The sequence below is a fragment of the Thamnophis elegans genome, chromosome 1 (genome assembly GCF_009769535.1).
Source record: "Thamnophis elegans isolate rThaEle1 chromosome 1, rThaEle1.pri, whole genome shotgun sequence".
Taxonomy (NCBI): domain Eukaryota; kingdom Metazoa; phylum Chordata; class Lepidosauria; order Squamata; family Colubridae; genus Thamnophis; species Thamnophis elegans.
The window spans coordinates 80,355,746-80,378,801 of record NC_045541.1 but is presented as its reverse complement, the minus strand read 5'-3'; the positions used below and the strand labels follow the sequence as shown (position 1 = coordinate 80,378,801).

The 23,056-nt window shown below is 42.5% G+C and overlaps 1 non-coding gene across 1 annotated transcript; it reads left to right on the top strand.

The window, feature by feature from the left end:
* Positions 1 to 367: 367 nt before the first annotated feature.
* On the top strand, positions 368 to 474 carry LOC116523766. Its single transcript, XR_004257128.1, has one exon. It is a non-coding gene; the product is annotated as a U6 spliceosomal RNA (small nuclear RNA).
* The last annotated feature ends 22,582 nt before the right edge of the window (positions 475 to 23,056 follow it).

The following is a 23,056-nucleotide window of genomic DNA, read 5'->3' as shown; positions in this document are numbered from 1 at the left end:
GTCATTTTGCTCAACTCTTTATGTCCCAATAAATGTATGAATCAGAGGTCCTGGTGCAGTTCCTAGAAGCTTCAGATAAATCATCAAAACTGGCAGCAGATTTGTTCTATCTGCAAGTAGGCCTTTGGGATACAGCAGGAAAGCAGGATCTGTGGTTATTACTAACTTCATCTGGAGTGTTTTCCCTTTTCCCTTTTTTACAGCTAGATAACAAACTCACTTGTACCGAGTAGACATGGAATCTAGGTCTGCCATTCAAATTATCTGAAGATGCTGCATCCAGTTTCTTAAAGGAGTTTGTTTTGTGATGAAGAAAGAATACCTGCCTAAAATTCTATGAAGGATGAAAGAAGTCAGAAATAGCAGAGTGCTCGCTTCGGCAGCACATATACTAAAATTGGAATGATACAGAGAAGATTAGCATGGCCCCTGGGCAAGGATGACACGCAAATTCGTGAAGCGTTCCATATTTTTACACAAGCCCAAAACCTGAGAGAAAATTTTTACAAGATGTTCTATAGATGGCATTTAGATCCTAAAAAGTTGGCTTCTATGTATTCGAATTTACAACCCAAATGTTGGAGATGTGGTTCTCTCGGTGCTACATATTTCCATATGTGGTGGACTTGCCAAAAGGTTAAGGCATTTTGGATAAAAATATGGTGGATTATGCAAAATATTCTTTAAAAAAGGATTAGGTTTACTCCTTTTTTAATTTTTGTTAGGTATAATTACTGACTGTACAGCGGTAGAGATTAATTTGATTTTGCACTTGATAACGGCAGCACGACTGTTGGTGGCGCAATACTGGAAGAAGGAAGACTTGCCTACAATTCAAGAATGGACATTGAAAGTCACAAATTTAGCCGCGATGGCTAAAATATCTGCATATCTTAAGGACCACTCAAATGAGAGATATAAACGAGACTGGAAAAAATGGATTGATTATATACAAAATAAATACGGGACTAAGAAATTACAGATAGCCTATGCTTAAGATCAGGAATGATTTAAATTGTTTAAACTTAGTCTAGCAAGGAGGAGCTAAGTTCAATGTAAAGATGTTATTAATCTCTTATTCTTTTTTTCTCAATATATCTTAGACTGTGTTTGTTAAAAATCTATACCGTGTACGGTTTCTGGGAAGTCGGGGGGGTAGGTTGTGAGGGGTCGGGGGGTCGGGTGGGGGGGATGGATATATATCAGGCTAGATAAGACGTGTTAGATTTCATGTAATTTGATTCCACATGTATACTGTTTTTTTTTGTTTTTTTTTACTTTTTCTTTAAAAATAGGATAGGCCAAGTATATTGACATGTAGTGGAAATACACCAAGGAGAGGAGGAGTGGGAAAGAAGAAAGATGGGCAGAGTGGGATGGGAGAGAGGGGGAGAAGATGAGAAGGATGGGGGGGAGTGGATTATGGAGAGAGGAGGGGTAGAGGAGGAGGGGAAGTAGAGTAGAGGGGGATGATGGAGGGAAGATAGGAAGTTGGAGGGTGGTGGAAGAAAGAGGTGTGTGGAGAGCGGAAGAGCTATAATGGGTTTCTATTTTGGGGGCATTGTTGGCAAGAGGAACTGATGTAATTATTGTTTAATGCTGTATGGTGTTGGCTATGTGAGTGCGTGTAATGAAAATGAAAATGGAAATAAAATATTCTCAAAAAAAAAAAGAAATAGCAGAAAAATGATCTACGGAGGAGGGTCACTGTTCATAGACAATGCTGATTCTCCAAGTAGAACTTTGGCCATGAGGAAAAATATGCTTTTTGTGAGCTTTTGTCATTATTTTACACACGCCTTCTAATATTTACTGGTGAATTGACTTTGTGTTTTCTAAATACTATGAGTAAGATTATAATCTCGAGACTCCATAGCTTTAAATTCTCTGATGATAACTGATTTGGATCCCCCAAAGTCAGGGGTGGGCTGCTCCAGATTTGTCCGGGTGATCCTCTGTTGAAGATTCTGCGTGGTTTGGCGAATCCTCAAATCCCACTCCTGGCTGGCCCCTCCCACCCTGCCCCTCCACATGGCCTGTTTTGGATGCAAGGTAAGTGCAGGGCTCAAGGAGGGTGAAAAATGGGCCTCCTCGAGACTCTGGAAAGTCAGAAATGGGCCTGTTTCCAGTCTCCAGGGAGCCTCCGGAGCCCGGGGGGAGGTCATTTTCGCCCTCCTGGAGGCTCAAAGAAAGCCTCCAGAGCCCAGGATGGGCGGAAACAGGCCCCCAGCCATAGTGCAGGAGGCTGACCAGGCGACACCCACCATGGCCACACCCAGCCAGCAACCCAATGCTAACCTTTTTGAAGCCCACCCCTGCCCAAAACCTAACCATATAACATATACCAGAGTGTATTAAGTATTCCGTTGTATCCTGCTCTCTTTTAATTTGGACTTTGAATGTTAAAAAGTAATAAAATGTGGCCTTTTTCAGGGATTTTACTGTGACATATTCCTTAAAGCCAGGCAATTATATTGCAAAGAATGTATGTCACTAATAGCATCTCCATTCACTTCTATTCGCTTATACAATGCCAGAAACATGATGGGAATAAGGTCATTACAAGGACATCTGGGAAAGAATCAAACCTGAAACTCCATAAGGCGATATGGGTGGGATCTGATATTATCATATCTGTGTGGGAGGTTTTGTTTTTGTTTTCTCCAGAAGACAAGGTGTGGATTCAGTCTCATGCCAGCTCAGATGCCCGTAAAGGGGCATATGTCCAGACTTGCTCCTGATGAATGCAATTGTAAGAAAAAAATAATGCTAATTACCAAATCATCATGCTATAAGGGGGAAAACAGCTTTTCTGCATCTGGAATATAAACTTCACCCTAACAACACATAGCTCACAGGTCGTAGTTTGATTGTTGCCTTCTTCCTCACAACTTTCCTCCTCATCTATATACATATATGCATGTTTATAAACATACATTGTCCCTGGGATTTTTTTTTCCTCATCAGAGACATGTAAATGAGAAAGAGAAAAACAAAAATGAGTTTAAAAAGCAAAGGATGAAGGAAGTCAGAAAAAGCCTCTGAGGAAGATAGGAAGCTGTCAAAGATAGTCAGTGCTTGGGCAGGGAAGGTATTCTCAATTGCCATGGAAGCAGTTTTCTTTCGCTTAAACTAAAAGTAGAAGCCCTGTTGGCTGTTTATATTTAACCAACCGGTTGATCTCAAGGCTAAGTCAGATTGGATTTGGTTACCTTTTAGATGGGAGAATAATAGGAAATCCTAGCAGTGTAGGCTAACTTGAAATTTGGAATAACACTTTGGCTGAGGCAATAGCAAACCACTTCCAAAGAATTTCCAAACAAGCTACAGAGATATATCTATTAATCAGTGAGAGTCAGACTCAACTTCAGGGGGATTTCACTTTAAGAGAAGTCTACTATTTTAGGGGGTGACTGTGCCATACAGTATTCCTTCCCTATAGTAAGTATGATCTATCTGAATAAGTAGCCTTACTTCCACCTGTTTCCTGATTCCACATGGCCAACACATTTGTCTTGTTATTTTTGATGTAGATGTTTCTCATCCAGATGTTGGCTGGTGTGTATGTGGAAAAGGGAATCTAACTGTGTGTTGCATTTCACATGCTGCTGGAAGTTACTTTAAGTCCCATATTTGAGAGGAAGTTCAAAATGAAAGCAGTTGTAGGAGGGGAAATTGAAATTTACCTGTACTTGAATCAGACTCCCATATCCTTACTCTGGAAATAATAAAAAGGCATAGAATTAGTCACATGGTACAAGTGTGACTTAATGGATAGTTGAATTAGTGAGTCACCATTTAAAACTGCCTCGTGTATTTTTTTTTTTTTTTTGGAAAGGGAGTTCATGGCAAGCAGTGGTGGAATATGACGGGTGTAATGGTGCTTGCTGGGAGCACCAGGTATTGTTCCGGTATGGTGCTCCAAAGGGCCCACCCACCCACCCACTTTACCTGTATTTGAGCCGATCAGGGCTTTTGCACAAGCACACGGAGCGTATGGCCCCTGCGTGATGCTCCGCCAAGCAGCTGGAGTGTCACGGGTGGTAAGAACTCATGCGTGTGCTGCACATGTGCTGCACACATGCACGTGGTGGACGCCCAGCCTGTTTCACCGTACTGGTTGCACCAGAATCCGGAACCCACCACCAATGGCAAGTTATTGTATATGGATGTGCAGGAATCTGATTTGAAGGGCAGAATATGATTGATATGACAAGTTGGCATGTATATAGCACCTGTTAGATATTTCTTTTTCTAGGATCATCTATCAGCTATGTGATATCAGCATTTTTTAGCCAGGAAAAGATGCAGCTGCTTTAAGATAATTCTTTTTTAAAAAAAGTTTGCTTATTTATTTATTTATTTATTTATTTATTTATTTATTTATTTTTAAATACAGGTTTACATATATTATAGAAACAAAGTGTTGTCCGGATCTTCCTTTTTATGTCCTCTCATTTACATAATCCATTTTACCTCATAACTTGGTTTTCAATTTCAGCCATATTATTTTCTTCCATTATTTTCCATTTTTATACTCATAAACAATATCTTCAATTGCCCCTTCAAAAATTGCACCAAATTATCATTTCATATTTCTCCATTGGTCTATTTTATTATAAACAATATATATCCTGTAGTTACATTTTGACATAGAGAGCATTTCTTTTGTTTTTTTCTGCAATTAACAATGTATTATACTTTCTTTATTTCTCAAGTAGTTGCGTAACAAACCAATCATACTAGTATTCCCTTTAATCTACTAATACAAATCTTCCCCCCCTTCTTCCTTTTTTATTCATTTTCTCTTGGGCTCCCACGAATTCCATTTTTAATCATTTCTTCTTCTTGCTAGAGGCAGTAGCCAGGTTGGTGGTGGAGTTCCCCAGACTAATGGTACTGGGGGACTTTAATCTGCCATCTCTTGGTGAACACTCTGATGGGGCACAGGAGTTCATGGCCTCCATGACAATCATGGACTTGACCCAAGTAGTTCAGGGTCCAACTCATAGAGCAGGACACACACTCGACATTGTATTTCTCTCGGGGCAGTGGAGACGTGATCTTGAGTTAAGGGGAATGGAAACCTCACCCTTGTCATGGTCATATCACTCCTTGCTGAGGCTTGACTTCAGGACGCTACTCCCCCATTGCAGGGAGGTGGAGCCAATTAAGTGGTTCCGCCCCAGGCATCTGATGGACCCGGAGGGATTTCAGAGGGAGCTTGGAGAGATACCTGACTCCCTTGTCCGCAATCCGACCGAGTCCTTGGTCGCTGCCTGGAATGTTGCAGTGGCTGAGGCACTGGATCGGATTGCGCCTTTGAGGCCTCTCCACGGCAGTGGATCCAGGAGGGCACCTTGGTTTACCGAGGAACTCCAGGAGATGAAGCGCCAAAAGAGACGCCTAGAGCGATGCTGGAGGGCTAGTAACTCTGAATCTGATTGAGCACTATTAAAGCCTTTATCAGGACTTACCTAGTGGCGATATGGGTGGCAAAGTGTACACATTTTTCCGCTCTTATTGTATCTGCGAAATCTCGCCCAGCCGCCCTGTTTAGGGTGACCCACTCCCTCCTGAAAGGTGAGGAGGCCGGGGAACCCCTGCAGGGAAGAGCTGAGGAGTTCATTCAGTTTCTGTCGGATAAAATCACTCAGATTCGGACAGACCTGGAAGCGGATTATCTAGACTCCTTTCAGTCTGGTTTCAGACTTGGGTACAGCACAGAAACCGCTTTGGTCACACTGATTTATGATCTCTGGCGGGCTAGGGATAGAGGACATTCCTCTATCCTGGTGCTTCTTGACCTCTCAGCGGCTTTTGATACCATTGACCATGGTATCCTTCTGCAACGCCTGGAAGAGGTGGGAGTAAGAGGCACCATTTTATGGTGGTTCTCCTCTTACCTCTCTGACAGGTCGCAGTCGGTGTTGGTCGGGGGGCAAAGGTCGACCCCCAGGCCCCTCAAATGTGGCGTGCCACAGGGTTCAGTCTTGACCCCCCTCCTATTTAACATCTACATGAAGCCGCTGGGTGAGATCATATGACAGCACGGGATAAAGTACCACCAATATGCAGATGATACACCACTGTATCTTTCTGCCCCGTGCCAGCTCAGTGTAGCGGTGGATGTGATGTGCCGATGCCTGGAAGCCGTCAGGATCTGGAAGGGGGTGAATAAACTTGTGCTCAATCCCGATAAGACTGAGTGGTTTTTGATGCTGCCCCCGAAGGACAGCCTAGACAGTCCATCCTTAACCCTGGGGGAGTGAAAATTTACACCCCTCAGAGAGGGCCTGCAATTTGGGGGTCCTCCTGGATTCACAGCTGACACTGGAACACCATCTGTCCACTGTGACCAAGGGGGCCTTTGCCCAGGTTCGCCTGGTGCATCAATTGCGGCCCTATTTGGATCGGGAGGCACTTCAAACGGTTACTCATGCCCTTGTCACCTCAAGGTTGGATTGTTGCAATGCGCTCTACATGGGGCTACCCTTGAAAAGCGTTCAGAGACTGCAGCTAGTCCAGAATGCGGCCGTGCGAGCGATATTGGGTGTACTGAGATACACCCATGTTACATCTGTCCTCCGCGAGCTGCACTGGCTACCAATTGGTCTCCGGACGCAATTTAAGGTGTTGGTTATTACCTTTAAAGCCCTACATGGCTTAGGGCCAGCGTACCTGCGAGACCGCCTACTGCCACATACCTCCCAATGGCTGGCGGGCCCCCTGTGGCTGTTCCAACTCTTTGGAATCAGCTACCCCCAGAGATCCGGACCTTACCGACTCTCATGGCCTTCAGGAAAGCTGTTAAAATCTGGCTGTTCCGGCAGGCCTGGGGCTGTTGACCTCATTGTTGAGGTCCAGCCCCGATTAGAACGAATGCATGTGTTTTGTGGTTTTAAACTGTCTTTTTCTTATTATTTTTTCTTTCTCTTCTTTCTCCTTTTGTAAGCTGCCCGGAGTCTTTCTTTTTTCCTCTTTCCTGTTTTTATGGTTGTAGTATCTTTTCTTCAGAGTATTCATTTTTATTATTCTGGTATCTTTCCCCCGGGGTTTCCCCTGTTCTCCTCCCCTTCTTACTATCATGGTTTCTTTTTGGGGGAATCTCCCCCTCTGTCTGCTTTTTCTTTGTAACTCTAAATCCCAATAAAATCATCTGTGCTTTAAGCCAATTCTGAGGATGTTGTGTTCATGCCTTGTGTGTGCCAAAGCACATTTTGCCATTTGCCAGATTTCTGCATACCATAGATCTGGACTGTTGTCTTAGATCTGAGGAAACATGGCCTTTTTCTTGTATAGCCTCCCTGGAAAATCATAGGTTTGCTTTAGTCAAGCAAATTTTAAGTCATTACCCAAGGACACATTTAAAAAATATTGACTTATATATCAATCCTGCTCCTTTACATTTTGTCTCTTGCATGCAATAAAAATATTCAAATGATAGGTTGTTCCCTGATCATATATATGGGGCTTTTTAAAAAAAAATATTGGCCACAGGTTTCTTCTCAGTCAATGCTACACTTTTTTTGTGGCACAAGAAAATGCCTTTAAATAATGTCGTATTCTTCAGCTTTCTACCTGTTTCTGGGGCAGTACAATAAATGAGCCACCACCCATTTCTCTGCCTTTGCCCTGAAGTACAACAAACCAATCCTTTTCGTTTCAGGCTAAACTTATCCCCATCTCTTGATCTAGCATATCTTTGTGTGAGGCCAGTCTCTTCAGGCAAAATCTCTGTGAAGCTATATTTAGAGGTAGTCCCCAGATTTGTTTCCTGATTATGTGTTGCTATAGTTCACCATACCAAACTTGACCTAGGAATGTCCTCGGTTCATTTTGTGAGCACTTGAGCATGATCTAGCAAAATTGCTAAGTATGATTGAGAGTTCAAATGCTTTACTGCTGAAGGCAATGGGATATTCTGTTATTTAAGGGAGTGTTGTGTAATTAATTGCTGCCTTGAATTGGAATATTTCAAAATCTTTAAAGTCAGAAGTTGAAAGTTCACAAAAATAACTTTAAAGTTATTTGGTTCCTCTTATAACTAAAAGGCATAATGGGAAGCTGGAAAACATAAAAGGAAGTGATGATAGTGATGGGGGTCATCCCTCAGACAAAACATATGGAGATTTATTGTCTAGGTAGGTGGAGGTACTTAGCCAGCCTTGGTTAATTTTAAAAAGCTAAACAGGGTTGAATCTGGTTAATATTTGGATAGAAACCATCAGAAAAGGGATATTAGTTCTGACCAGGAACTGGGGCAGAATAAAAGTTGAAAAGCAGTATCAGTACAAGACATCACTGGAGAAGAGCCTAATGCTAGGAAAGATTGAGGGCAGAAGAAGAAGGGGACGACAGAAAGTGAGGTGGCTGGATGGAGTCACTGAAGCAGTAGTCATGAGCTTAAATGGACTCCAGAGGATGGTAGAGGACAGGAAGGCCTGGATGAATGTGGTCCATAGAGTTGCAATGAGTTGGACACGGCTTCGCAACTAACAACAACAAGACATCAAAGCTACTTTTCCTGTGAACAGCCTGCCCCCATTTCCTTCTACATTTCCCTCTGGAACATTACAGGAATAGACTTTTCAGAAGGTAGCACTGTGGCAGGTTTGTAGCTACCAGAAAGGATAGATATAATTGAACAGTACCTATGTTTAACCTGTCTTATTATAAATACATTGGTTCAATCCTTGAGAGGTTAGCTGATAACATTAAACTCTGTCAGAGGAGGCTATGCAGATGCTAAATAATGTAGTTAGTTGGTTTGTTAGTTCAGGGGTCCCCAACCTACCACGCTATGGCCCACAGTGTGCAAAAGGAGCTGTCTGCATGCATTTGTGTTTGCCCGTCGCTCATGCAGAACCATCCCCTCTTTTACACATACCACTGCCGGTCTGCAAAGCCAAAAAGGTAGAGGAACTCTGTAGGTTTTTAAAGGTTTTTTTATTATGTTTATATAGGGTAAGTTTTTAAAAAAATGACACCAGGAAACATAATGCAAATAAAGCAATAGTGCTTAGACTTATATACCACTTCACAGTGCTTTTACAGGCCCCTCTAAGAAGTTTACAGAGTCAGCCTATTGCCCCCAACAATCTGATTCCTCATTTTATTGACCTCGGAAGGATGAAAGCCTGAGTCAACCTTGAGCTGGTGAGATTTGAACTGCTGAACTGCAGCTAGCAGTCAGCTGAAGTAGCCTGCAGTACTGCACTCTAACCACTGTGCCATCTCGGCTCTTATATAAGAGCCAATAAAAATGCAAACAGTTATCACTGTGGTTGGCAGAGGTGTTCTCTAGAGCACCAGAGCCATGGTGGCGCAGTGGCTGGAATGCAGTACTGAAGGCTACTTCTGCTGACTACTGGCTGCCTGCAATTTGGCAGTTTGAATCTCACCAAGCTCAAGATTGACTCAGCCTTCCATCCTTCTGAGAAGGGTAAAATGAGGACCCAGATTTTGGGGGGCAATATGCTGACTCTGTAAATCGCTTAGAGAGGGCTGGGAAGCCCTGTGAAGCAGTATATAAGTCTAGGTGCTATTGCTATTGCTAATAACTGCACAGGTAAGGGCAGGAACCTATATAGTGGGAGATGATAAGGGATGTGGGCTGGTGGGGGAAGGGAGGCAGACAGCAGAGAATAGGAAAACCCTGTTTTCCTTCTCCACATTCCTATAATAGCACCAGAAACTGTTATCTTGCCCTTGTTTTGAAAGCATGGCAAAAGAGGCCCTGTGGGGTCAGCAACTTTCCATTTTCTTTTGGCCTTAAGGTTGGTCTTCCTGTCTGTCATTGCTGATGAGTTGGAGAACAGCCCTAAGTAAAGCCTTTCTATGATTGCCATCAGCCTAAATTTAGTTAGCAGAACCAGTTCGAAGGAAAATTCCCTGAAGATTATTGAACAAAGGCTGCTATGGGGAAGAGGCTGTTCTCTCTTTGTTATTGGCCTGTTTTGAAGATGTAAGTTTTAAAATGTCAAAAGCATCCTGTAGTCATCAGGCATCTGTTCCAATAAGAATAAAGCATTGCTATGACTGAGGTCTTGTTCCAAAAACAATAGATGGACCTCTGAATAAAAATAGGTTGCGACCGACTCAGGAAGAGCAAGTTCAGGGGAATAGTTGCACCTTTCCTTGGGCCCCATAATGATGTGGTGCTCCCTGAAGGAGGGAGCTGCATCTTTCGATTAGCTTTGCAAAGGGTGAAAGACCCTCAAGCTCATTTTGGGTGACACAATGATATTTCTTTTTTTTTTCAAGTGTCATTTCAAAGCACAGTTGGAGAAGTTGCCCTTCGCAACCTCCCCTTCTGGTATTTAAGAGGACACGAATCATAGACATGGCTTTCAGCCCCTGCAGAAACTTTCAAATACAGATGACATTCAGAGTAAGATCATGGAGGATAAGCGGAATGTTAATCCTCTTTCTCTTTCATCCTCATACACTACTTGATATTACACCATGTTGTAACCACGCTGTATACATACATACATACTGCATTTGTACTGATAAATAAATAAAGGGAGACTGGTATATATCTATTTCAAGCTATGTAGCTCTCATCAGCTAGCCATACCCTTACTGGGATTCGAAACTGGGTTGTTTTTACATGTTAGGCAGTTGTATTAGCCTCTAAGCCACAAGCTCTCATCCCTTAGCAGCTGAGCCAAAGAAATGATTAAGTGTTATATCAAAGCACCTGGAATGCCCAAATATGGGAGGGAATATGCTGCTGATGAGAGCTAAATAGCTTGAAATAGATCTATACTAGTCTCCTTTTATTTATTTATCAGCACAAATGCAACACAAAATGCAACACAAACGCTTTCTGCCTGGAAGACTCCTAGGGTGGAGCTGAAAGGCAAAAGGGAAGCTGTATGCTCCCTCCCATATTTGGGCATACCAGGAGCTTTGACATAACACATACACACATACACATACACACACACAGAGACACACACACACACACACACATGTACACACCTATGTCTGTCTGTCTGTATATGTATATATGTGTATGTGTATATATTCTATCTATCTATCTATCTATCTATCTATCTATCTATCTATCTATCTATCTATCTATCTATCTATCTATCTATCTATCTATCTATCTATCTATCACAGGTGGTATTCAGCAGATTCTGACCAGTTCTGGAGAACCGGTAGTGGAAATTTTGAGTAGTTTGGGGAACTGGTAAATACTACCTCTGACTGGCCCCGTACCCATCTATTCTCTGCCTCCTGAGTCCTAGCTGTTCCCCATCCCCAGGGAATGGGGATTTTGCAATAACCTTCCCCTGGAGTATGGAGGTAATGGCATTTTTGCAGTATCTTTCCCCTGCCATGCACACCAAGCCACGTCCACCAAGCCACGTCCACAGAACCGATAGTAAAAAAAATGAATATACATATTCCCTAACTTCTGCCTTCTGGGTAGGTTAGACCAGTGGTCCCCAACCTTTTTATCGCCGCGGACCAGTCAGCCTTTGATAATTTTACCGTGGCCCGCTGAGCGCACGCAGGGGTGGGGGGGCGTTGTTCTGCAGCGATCATGGCCCCCAGCCATTAATGTCTAAACTGCTGCAAGATATACTTAAATATTTATAAAATGTGAGGGGGTGTACTCACTTCTGTGATATCTATCCATCCATGTCTGTCTCTGTCTCTGTCTCTCTCTGTGTATGTATGTGTGTATGCGTGTATGTGTATATATCCTCTATCTATCTATTATCTATCTATCTATTTATCTATTTATCCATCCATCCATCCATCCATCCCTCTCTATCTATCAATCACCTATCCACCATCTATCTATCTATTCTAGCTGGCTGGGCAATTTGGGGAGTTGAAGTCCAAAAGTGTTAAAGTTGCTGAGATTGAGAAATGAGGACGAAACAAAAGGGAAGAGAATGAAACAAGGTCGTAGAGAGAGATTGCAAAATGAAAGGGCAACTTCTCTTTTTATTTCCTTCCACCCCCACCACCCCCACCACCCCCACCGTGCCTCTTTGGCAATTGGCTGCCCAGGAGGTGGGGAGGGGAAGATGTTTCACAGACAGCTGCCACCCGCCCATCTCTCTCTCTCTCTCTCTCTCTCCCCCCGCCTCCCCATCTGACCTCGGCTGCTCCATGGCGGAGACCCCAGAAGGCAAGCAAAAAAAAAAAAAGGGCTCAGGAGTGGGGGAAGGAAACAAACCCCATCACGTTCCTATCTGTGAAAGCTCCCCGCTCCCTTCCTGGGCAGCCAATTGCCAGAGAGGCAGTGTGTGTACGTGTGTGTGTGGGGGGGGGGGTTGGCAGCCCGCGGCGCGCCTAGTCCGCTGTGGAACACGCTGCCACCCGCCCAGCGCTCGCTCTCTCGCTCTCTCCCCCCCTCCAATCTCCCGCTTCTGCTTCGACCGGCCAGCAACTTGTCCCCGCTTGCCCGGGGACTGGCCTCTGATTGGCTGGCGGGGAGAAAGCCTCGCCAGGGAAGGAGGTGAGGACTCCGCGGTGACGTCATGGGGACAGCGCCCCCAGGTAGCGGCGAACCGAACGCGCTCCGTCTCCACGGGCTACCAAGGTGGCCGGGCGGGCGGATGGGGTGGGAGTGGGGTTTGGACCGGAGAGGCGGCTCTCGGGTTCGAGTCCCGGGGTTGATCTCAGGCTGCGCGTGTGGGTGAAGAGGCAGCAGCGATCATGGCCCCCGGCCGCTGTGCGGCCCGGTGCCAGGTACTCCACGGCCCGGCACCGGTCCGCGGACCGGGGGTTGGGGACCACTGGGTTAGACTACAAGTCCCATAATACTTCAGTCAGCATGAGAGATGGTCCACCATATTTGCATAGCACGAAAAGGAAGGAGAATATACCATAAGAAACAATCAAGGGCTGAAAGAGAAGACTTGGGATTTGATTGATAAGTAATCCTGTGAGCTGAATTATGGTTTGATGATTGCTGTGGAATCCTACTGAACCAATGGTAGTGTTCCAAAATTGATACATAAGTTGATACATAAAGATTTACCATAAATTAATGTGTTTGTTAAAGTATTTATAAAAATGTGAAATATTATAAACAGATGATTTAAAAGATTTTTCATTTGAAAAATAAATTAAAACTATAAGGGATTCCACATAAATGTGGAGATAATAATTTCTCATATTCAAATTTCACAGACAAATTTGAGGGGGGGGGGAATCCAAACTTTAAATGTTCATTTTAGCACTAGCATAATAACCTTTTTGGAACCTTCTGCTTATTTCTCATCTTGGAACGCCATCCTAAACTAAATTTCCTATATCTCTGTACTTTGCATCCTCCAGCTTAATATGGAAATTGAAACATAGGGAAGGGGTAGAGAGGAAGTGTCCTCTAACAATACCAATAACAATAATTGTGCGCATATACATACAATCCTTCAGAACAAAACTGTCAGGGTGGATAAGCATATCACCCTCTTTAAGTAAAGAAATAGACTGTTGTACCTTGATATTACAAATTTGAGACAGTTGTTCTGGTCAATATTGTGGAGAAATACAGCCACATATCCAATGCAAAGCAGTAGGATCCACAACATCACACATAGTTTATCCAATTATGCCATCCTGCTGGTAGAAGCAAGATCACTCCTTCTGTTCTCTATTTGCTGGTTGCTAAGCAAATCCTGGGCTCATAGAGAGTCTGGAAGAGAGACAATAGATCAAGGCCAATATGTTGTAGGATTGGTTGTGGCCTGTCATTTAAAGCAAGCTTGCCATTGATCTCTAAAGGTCACCAAGTTTACTATTTTCTCCCTCTCTTTCAGAGAAGGATGGAGAGGGGGGAGGAAGACAAAGCAGGGTCTGCAACAGAGAGCTCGCCTAAAGTCCTTCTTGACTCAAAGATGTACAAGAAGAAGAAGAAACAATTTTGAGGATTCTTCATCTATGAAGTATTCTCTTTCTTTTTCTTCCTCACTATTTCTACTAGTGAAGAAATAGTCTGGACAGAGGCTAAGAAAGTCGGTCAGGGGAATGAGAGATGAGGGAGAGATTTAGAAATGGATACAGAAGCAAGAAGAAACAAAACGTGAAACTTGTTGTGCTATAATGGATAGAATGGCAAAAGGATTCCACTTAGACATTCTGTAGTGCTGGATATCTTCAGTATTTCTATGTAGACATGAAATCTGAGATCAAAATTCAGGAATCCCAGGAATGGTTTCTACAAACATGGGATGAATTGCTATTTTTTTTAAAAAAAATATATAGCTGTCCAGCTCACATGTGACTTGGAGCATTGCTTTTGGTTAAATAACAAAACAAACCAATCAACCAATTAAAAAACAAACCGATTAAAATGCACTTGAAACAGTTTAAAAATATAAGAACAAAAAAGTGTGATACAATTATCTTCATATTTCTTCTCTTTGCAAATACAACTATTTATCTTGTGTTTTGCACAAGACATGGGGAAAATGGGAAATGTTTTCTATGAAATGCAGAATGTTGATGCAGCTATGAAACTACTTATGAAATATAAGATTTTAAATATGAAAACAAACAAGGTCCCAAAATAATAATTACCTGTCATTAAGTTCTGGAGCACAAAATGAAAAGATGAGCAGGACATACTGAAACAGTCTAACAATCTCTAAATGGTAATCTATCAAGCTTACTCTGATGGAGAGTACTAGCCAGGTTTGTGTGTGTGTGATATATTATAGCTCATAGAATTCAGTTCTTGCAAGAAATTGAGCTTTGGTAAGGCTTAAAAATAATAAATTTTAGTACTAGAACAATGTAATTTAGAACAGCTTCATTTAATTTATATAACCCCAAATTTCATTTAATGCAATGTTGTCTTTCCTTTCTCAAGAGCATTGGAATGCCAGTTGTGCTTCAGGATGTATTGGAATTTGTTCCTTACTAGGCTAGGTCTGCATGAATGCAAATATCCAATCCAATTGTGAATCTAAAGAATTCCATCCTAAAAACCTGTTCTCTCAAAATGCACCTGTTTGCAGGCATGTCAAACTGATCATATACATCTGCCCAGTTCCATGATTTGGCTTTCCCTGTCTAACACAGGCACCAACAAATGCATTGTAAAGCTATTAGTGAACAGAACAGATGTGTATTTTGAATGTGATATGACCTGGGAAATGAGATGCAAGAACTCACAAAAGAGAAAGCTGATTTTAGGCCATTTTCTTCACAGTGAAATGGTGTGTGATAAACTTCCATCCAAAACTGCAATGGATCGATAAACATCTGAGAATTCATTAAGGAAGACGGAGACAATAGTAGAAAAATGTTGAAAATTTGGAGTGAAAAGTATAGAAGAACAAGCTTTTAAATAATCTTAAATTTTATATGGCCCAAGACTGAATTGAATAGGAAGTTTTAAGTGGGAAACATTTAAAATCCAATCTGGGCAATCTGGAGGCAATATTTTTTGGGTGGCATGGGATGGAGGAGGATGTATTAGTTTAATTTTTTTATTAAACCTATATGTCACTTGATTCCCAGTGAGTCTCAGCAGTTTAGAAATGATTTAAAATATGAAAAATGTAACAATAAAAACAAGAAACAAAAAAAGGTACTGATGACAGAATCAGTGGAAAGCAAAGTGAACAACCTACAGTAGGTTAAAAGAAGGCCTGGATAACCCCACCCTTCAAAACATTAGCAGGCTTGGGGCCGTTTTGATCTCGGAGGCTCCACATTCCATTGGGGAAGGGGCTGTGACAGGGAAGGTCTGCTTCTGATGCCCTGATAGGTGACATTGCTTAATTGAAGGAACCTGGAGCATTCCAACTCTGCTAGTTCTAACCAGCCAGGCAGATGCTATGGGAGACAGGCAGCTCCTCAAATAACCAGGCCTTGTGCTATGCAGGGGATACCAATCAATATCTTCAATTCAGGGGTGGGTTTCTCGCCCCGTTCCAACTGGTTCGGTTGGAACGGGGCCAGCGGCGTCCTCGTGCACGCGGGCGGCGCGCGTGTGCACGCAGGCGGCGCACATATGCGTACTAGCGTCTGTGCAATGCTCCAGCTGCTCCTGGAGGATCGCGCAGGCGCTGTATGCGTCCTGCGCATGCGTGGAAGCGCAGAACTTGTCAAAACCGGGTAAGGAGCGCGGGCAGGCGGCTGGGCCCTTCGCCGTTCCCGAAAGTTCCTTACTTCTGGGTTCGCCGACCAACCGGTTCGCAGGGACCGCCGCGAACCGGTTGAAACCCACCCCTGCTTCAATTGCAGTCTTATGTCAAATATTTATTTTATTTCTTTTAAAAAAAACACACACCCAAATATTTCATCATTTGTCAATCATTAAGACATTGAAGTACAATTTTTTGTGTGTGCCCCTCCCTCCCTCCACCCCCAACCCCCTCCTCCTTCCCCCCCCCCCGACTTCCCAGAACCCGTACACGGTAATGATTTTTAACTAACACAGTCTAAACTTCAATTGCAGTCTTATGTAAAAGTGAATTGCAGTATTTTGAGGAGACCAGAGCATGAACGGCTTTCTTAAGGCTCCATCAATCTAGGAAAGGTGCAACTAGTGGCCGAGATGGAACTCTGCACTATAGACAGTATATATGGTTTTTACATTTAAAACAATGCAGCACCGCGAAGTCGAAGTGACCGTACAATTACATTATATACAAATAATCTCATCCAAAAACTGTTAGCCTACTTAATAAATTATCTATCCTTCTATCCAATCACATTATTTAGAGTTTGTTCCAGTGTTGTCACCTTGTCTTATACCAATAATAGAATCTGTTCCAGACTTCAAAATATTCTGATTCCCCTTTATTTTTTTAGTTCAAGGGCCTATCTGCTTCCGCACAGGCCAAATTTTTTCTAAGTATATATAGCCTGCGTTAGATTTTTTGTGACAGCAAGCTGGGTTGGGGGGGATGCTCTTTGGGAAGTTCTGTCTTTTTATTTTTGCTGAACAAATATGGAGAGCAGGGGCACTATGCCTATTTTGTTTTAGGTTCATTTTCCATTGAAAAAAGGAGCAAATAATCTTCCTAATTTTAACTAAGCTACTGCTGCATTTTGGCACTTTGCTTTTGGAGAATGAGAATTAATGCCTAATTTATCTGCTTAAAGAAAAAGCTTTACAAAAACATACTATTGTTATAATACTGAGTTTCAGAAAGCCTTGCTGATCAACTGCGTAACTTATTTTCGTATCTCTGCTTCAAGGAATAGAAACTGTGAGCTCTACATGTGTTGCTCCCACAATTGATTTCCTTTCTAGGTGAATGGGCCTTCCTCCAGGCTGCTCACTTGTGCACACTTGCCACATCTCATAAACATAATGTCATAATGTATGGATCTGACAATTGTACTTTTGCAATGGTATTTTGCTTAGGTTGAGAATATCAATTTGCATGATTTATGTAATATATGCATCTTTGTATACATCCATATGTATATTTAAATACACACTCATCCATATAAAATTAGTGTGTGTATGTGTATGTGTGTATATATATATATAGGTATAAGTATATCTACAAATATATATATTTGTAGATTTTCATGGGTGTAGGTATGCTGGTCTTGTTGTATTTGGGTCTTTTCCCATATAAAATTGAGATTGTCTTGGCAACGTTTCAACGAGGTCTCACTCACCATCTTCAGGCTGGTATTTTGGGCTTAAAGCATGATTGGAGCTGTCGTCCCTCTACAAACCTTCGGTGGGGGAGTGCCTAACCCTAACTATAAGTTAGAAACAACAATTGACAAATAATAAAAAACCAATAGGGGAAAATAATAGGAAAGATGAGAAATGACACAGTGCTGTGGGAATTAAGTGTTCAGCAGAGTGATGCAGATGTGGTATACAGCCGGTTCTCCCGGTACAGGCGAACCAGTAGTGGTGGCTGTGGGAGGCTCCACCCACCTGACCTGACATAATGTGCGACCTTCTGACCATGCGCAGAAGGAGGTGCGCATGCGCAGAAGGCGGTGTGTGTGCTCACATTTGTCAACCGGTAGGGAAGGTAAGTGAATCTCACTGCTGGATTGATGGCATGGGGGGAAATTATGTCTGGTTATTTGGGCATGCAATTCTCTATAGTGGAGTCTATATGTACAAATGATGTTGAACCAATGAGCAGTCTGGAGTTTGCTGAACATATTTTCTTTGAGAAAGCCAGACCGAAGAATTAATCTGAAAAGGATAAAGTCTCCTCTGAGTTCAACTCAGAGTAGACATTGGCAGTGAAACTACAAATGAACCCATAGGTTTAAAGTCTGTCTAGCAATCTTAGGAGCAGGGGAAAGCCTGAAATTGTGACTCTAGAACAGTTTTCTGGAATTTTGCAGAAGAGAGCAAAGTTGTAAGAGAAACTACAGAGTTTTTTTTTCCTTCTAAAATAATCTTTTTATTCAGCAGCCAGGACCCTATTTTGCTTTGCAGGCAGTCCTCTGCCATGGCTCCTTAAAACTCCGGCTATAGAATTTGTTCATAGCAGTTGAATTCTTTGTTTGGATGAGAGTTATGGTCTCACACATGAAAGAAAGAGATGTATTTGAGAGGTTGGGGGTTGGGGGGAGGAGACTCAGAATGGGTGTGCATCATTGTGAGCACAGGAGCAGCTGGATGTGGCAGGCGTGAAATTAGAGCAAGGACTTTATCATTTCTACAGATGAGGTGATGACTGCATCGAGGAGGAGGAGGAGGAGGCGGCGGCGATGTCCTCTGTAGGCTGCCTTACTCCATCTCCTTCCACGAACACCACAGGAGCAGATGCATTTTAATTTCCTTTTATTGTCAGTGACCCAAATGGATATGGGGTAGTAGGGACCCCTGCCTGTGCCTGCCCAAGGAACAGAACGTTTATCAGCCAGAATCAGTGTTATTGGTGACCGTTCATCACGCTTGCTCAGTGTGTGATAATGGAACTGTGTGCTTCCCTAGGACAGCCTTTGGTTGGCATAAAGACCATGACACTGTTGAATTCATGGCCAACTTGAAGCGCTTTCCCCCTGCTTTTCTTTTCTCCCCCTTTAACTTTCCTTCCTACGGTACCATTGTCTTCGGCTTTGTTGGTGATGATGGTGCCTGCATTCTCTTTACTGCTCGATTTCATTTCAATCTTCTTTTCATGCCACACATTCAGAAAGTTTCTCTTGCTTTTTCTAAAGTGGGTGGTGGAAGGTGGGGGAACCCAATGGTGTAGAGCCTTTGGGCAGAGGGCAGTTTTGTTTTGTTTTTCAACAGGACCTATTTTTAAACGTATACAAAGTTGTACAAACACAAAGACCTACATAATTGGGTATTGGGGGGGTGGGAGTTGTGTGAATATACCAATTGACATGACTTTTGGTTTATTCTCTTGCCCACCCATCCCCATCTGCAGCTGTTGAAATAATAGAAACACACATCTAAGGTTAAACATGCTCCCTTGGAAGTAAGTTCCGCTTATTTTGTTGCTTAAAGGTCTTTGGGATTATAGATTTAAATTTAAAACATTTTCTGTAGTTTTCATGAAGAAAATTTTAAAATAATGTGACCTCTGCCATGAAAAATAAGCCTATCCTTTCTTTCTCTCAAAAGTCATTATTATAAGGGGCTTCAAGATATGGGCAGAAAAATTGAGGACAACTAGATGGCAGCAGTGTTTGAGTTTTGCGTAGCTTCTCCCTCTTTTGTAGTCCAAATCTGATAACACCACTAAAGCTCCCTTCCCAGGTGGGGTGAAAATTCTGGGAATTATAATTCCAATATGTCTGGAGTGCCAGCATGTCCAATGTCAGAACAGATTATTTCAGTAGTGGGATTCAGCCAGTTCACACCTATTCGGGAGAACCGGTTGTTAACTTTCTAAGCAGTCCAGAGAACCGGTTCTTGGAAGAAATCTCCTTTTGTTTTTTTACACTTTACAGGGCTAATCCTGTAAGCAAGGCAGAAAAGAAACATTCTGGTGTTTTTTCTAGCCTAATCTTTATTGCCCTGCTTACAGAAACTGCCTCTCTCATTAACCCTTATTACATTGTCACAGATAAGGTGAAGTGCCCATCGACCTGAGTGACGTTAAGTTGGCCATGCCCACCCAGTCACATGACCACTGAGCCCCGCCTACCCTGCTGGTCATTAGGGCAGAGAACTGGTTGTTAAATTATTTGAATCCCACCCCTGGATTATTTATACTAATTCCATCAGCTATATTATCTCTACTCATTATAGCCTCTTTGTTTCTTCTGGTCTGGAAACAACCTTTTATCTCACAGTCATGTAATATCAGGAAAAATGCTCCCATTTTGAATCCCAGTTAAAAAAATGTGAAAAAGATCAAATGGTTCATATATTTTTCACCCGGGAAAACTGTCTGTCCAACCTAATTTGGAATTTAGAAAAATCATCAGTGCCACATTATCCTCAGTATTCACTAATGTCTGTTTAATGGCTCACATGTTAAAGTTGGCATGTCTGAGAAAAACCAGGACCCTCAACTTATCTCCATTGCTCATTTTTCACCAACATGGCAGAATTATAGTCAGACTGTCATGACACTTCCTCTTATGTGGCTGATTACTATACTATGTTAAGGCTGAAAGTAGATGAAATAAATATATGGAACAGAACTTCAGCCAGATATCAGCAATGACAGTTTCTTTGGCAATGAAAAGAAATAGGAAACTAAATGAGACATACATATAAGCAACAAGGGAGTTCAATAGATGTGGTAGAAGAATTCAGGATGTGAATCACACATCAACAAATCAAGTGGAGCTTCAGTGGTACCAGTGTGACCTCCCTCTTGACTTTATGATTTGTTTGGTTTTCACCATACCCTGTAGACACTCCACAAGTGAGAGGTCCCAGTGTATCCTTTGAATACAACCTTCAGCAAATTCATGGGTGCCAGCCAGATGTGGGAGTGGCCTCATAGTGTGGCCTATATTGGAAACTGGAATAAATTGGGAAATCCAAAGCAAATAGGCAAACATTTGATTTGATATGTCTTGTTTTAGTGCTAGCACTTAGAGATTTATATATTGCTTTATAGTGCTTTACAGTCCTCTCTAAGCAGTTTACAGAGTCAACATATTGCCCCCAACAATCTGGGTCTTCAATTTACCCATTTCAGAAGGATGGAAGGCTGAGTCAACCTTGAGCCTGTGAGAATCGAACTGCTAGCAGTTGGCAGAATTAGTCTGCAATACTGCATTCTAACCACTGTCGGTTCTTTTTCTGTTTTCCAAAAACAAAGAGTCTGCGGTAAGTCTTCGGCACAACTGAACCTATTTCAGTCCTGCCACTTTAAGGTTATGACCAAGTAAAGATTCCCTGGTATGAGTTATTAATTATTCCCCTTCACACATGGTACTGCGTTTTTGCTTTGTTCATCATCATACCTGGTCCTGAGTTCCAAAGAACTCAAAAGCTTGCTCAATAGTTTGTAACTTTAAGACAACTAAAGGAAGATATTGCTCTAGTGTAGCTTTTGGAATTTTACTGATGCATGCCTGGAAGAAAGCTAGTCTTCTCCTAGCCTGTAGTTTGCTGTGTTTGAAAATGAATGATTACATTTTGTTTGCTTATTTACTTTCTGATATAAAGGATCACTCAGAAATCAATCAACTCATGAACAAGGCCTTCCTTGTCTTGAAAACCTTGTAAAGGAAAGAATGGGGCAACAGAACCTTGCACTCAAAAGAAAAAGCATCTCACATACCTGAAGTGGAAAAGGTGTATGATTTTCCTTTGGGCTTCAGCCCACCTTTCTAAACTCACAGTACCTTCCAGCAGACATTCAACAGGTGCAGACCCAACCAGATGATTCGCCTCCAGAAATTCCTCCCTAAGAAATTCCAACTCCATCATTGAGGAGAAGGAATTTATTCATAAAAAAGGTTGTATATGTGCATGTGTGTGCATCAGAGGTGGTTCTCAGCAGGTTCTGACCAGTTCTGGAGAACCGGTAGTGGAAATTTTGAGTAGTTTGGAGAACCAGTAAATACCACCTCTGACTGGCCCCGCCCCTATCTATTCTCTGCCTCCAAGTCCCAGCTGATCGTGAGGGAATGGAGATTTTGCAGTAACCTTCCTCTGGAGTGGGGAGGAAATGGAGATTTTACAGTATCCTTCCCCTGCCACACCCACCAAGCCATGCCATGCCACGCCCACTAAGCCATGCCCACAGAACTGGTAGTAAAAAGTTTTGAATCCCACCACTGGTGTGCATGTGTGAATGACAATTCTTCATGTTTTATAAATTAGGAGGGAAAAAAAGGAAAGAAGACTGGTTTTTGAAGGGCAAGTTGGCACAGGTTAGTTGGAGTTGATAGAACCTAACAGAGTGGTAGACTTCCATTTTTGCTTCTATTCTCATGCTTGACCCATGCAACTATTAAAGCGACACAAGGGGGAATGTTGAAACTCCTCCTCCATCCCCTCCCTCCTCCTCCTCCCCATTGGGACACCATCTGTTGACTGTCAAGCTGCTGCCACCCCTGAGTTGCTCCTGAAAGACAATTGAAGTAAAAAGAAATGCTGGGCGGCAGTCGCCATAGAAGCATTGAAAAGAACATCTTTCTTTCCCTTGCTAATTTAGGGGTCAAAATGTGTGTGTTAGGAAAAGAGGGGGTCAGAGGAGGAGGAGAAGTTAAAGGCCCTGACAGTGTACATCTGATAAATCTCTGACAGGAGTAGGAATGGAAACCAGCTCTCTCTTTGACTCCAGAGATACTCTTGCGCTACCCTATTTCCCTTTCCAGTCACGGGGTACTGCTGCCTGATTGGAGGCAAACAAACCCAGTTCAAGGGACAATATTGTCTCTCTTAGATGCTTTTGATTGGGCTGGGGGACTAGGCTTTGACTGGCACAATGGGCTATGCATAGAGATAGAGTCTATCAAAACAGAGAAAGCTACCTTCTCTTCTTGGGTTCTGAAAGGAAAATAGTGGCTGTGACTTTGTCCTTGTATTTCAGACTGAAAACTTACAGATGTGTATCTCATCAACAGACTCATTTAACTTGGATGTTGTGGTGTGGAAGTTGTTATGCTCCCTAGATACTTCTATGCAAAGCAATATGATTAATAATCATTTGTTCTGGGT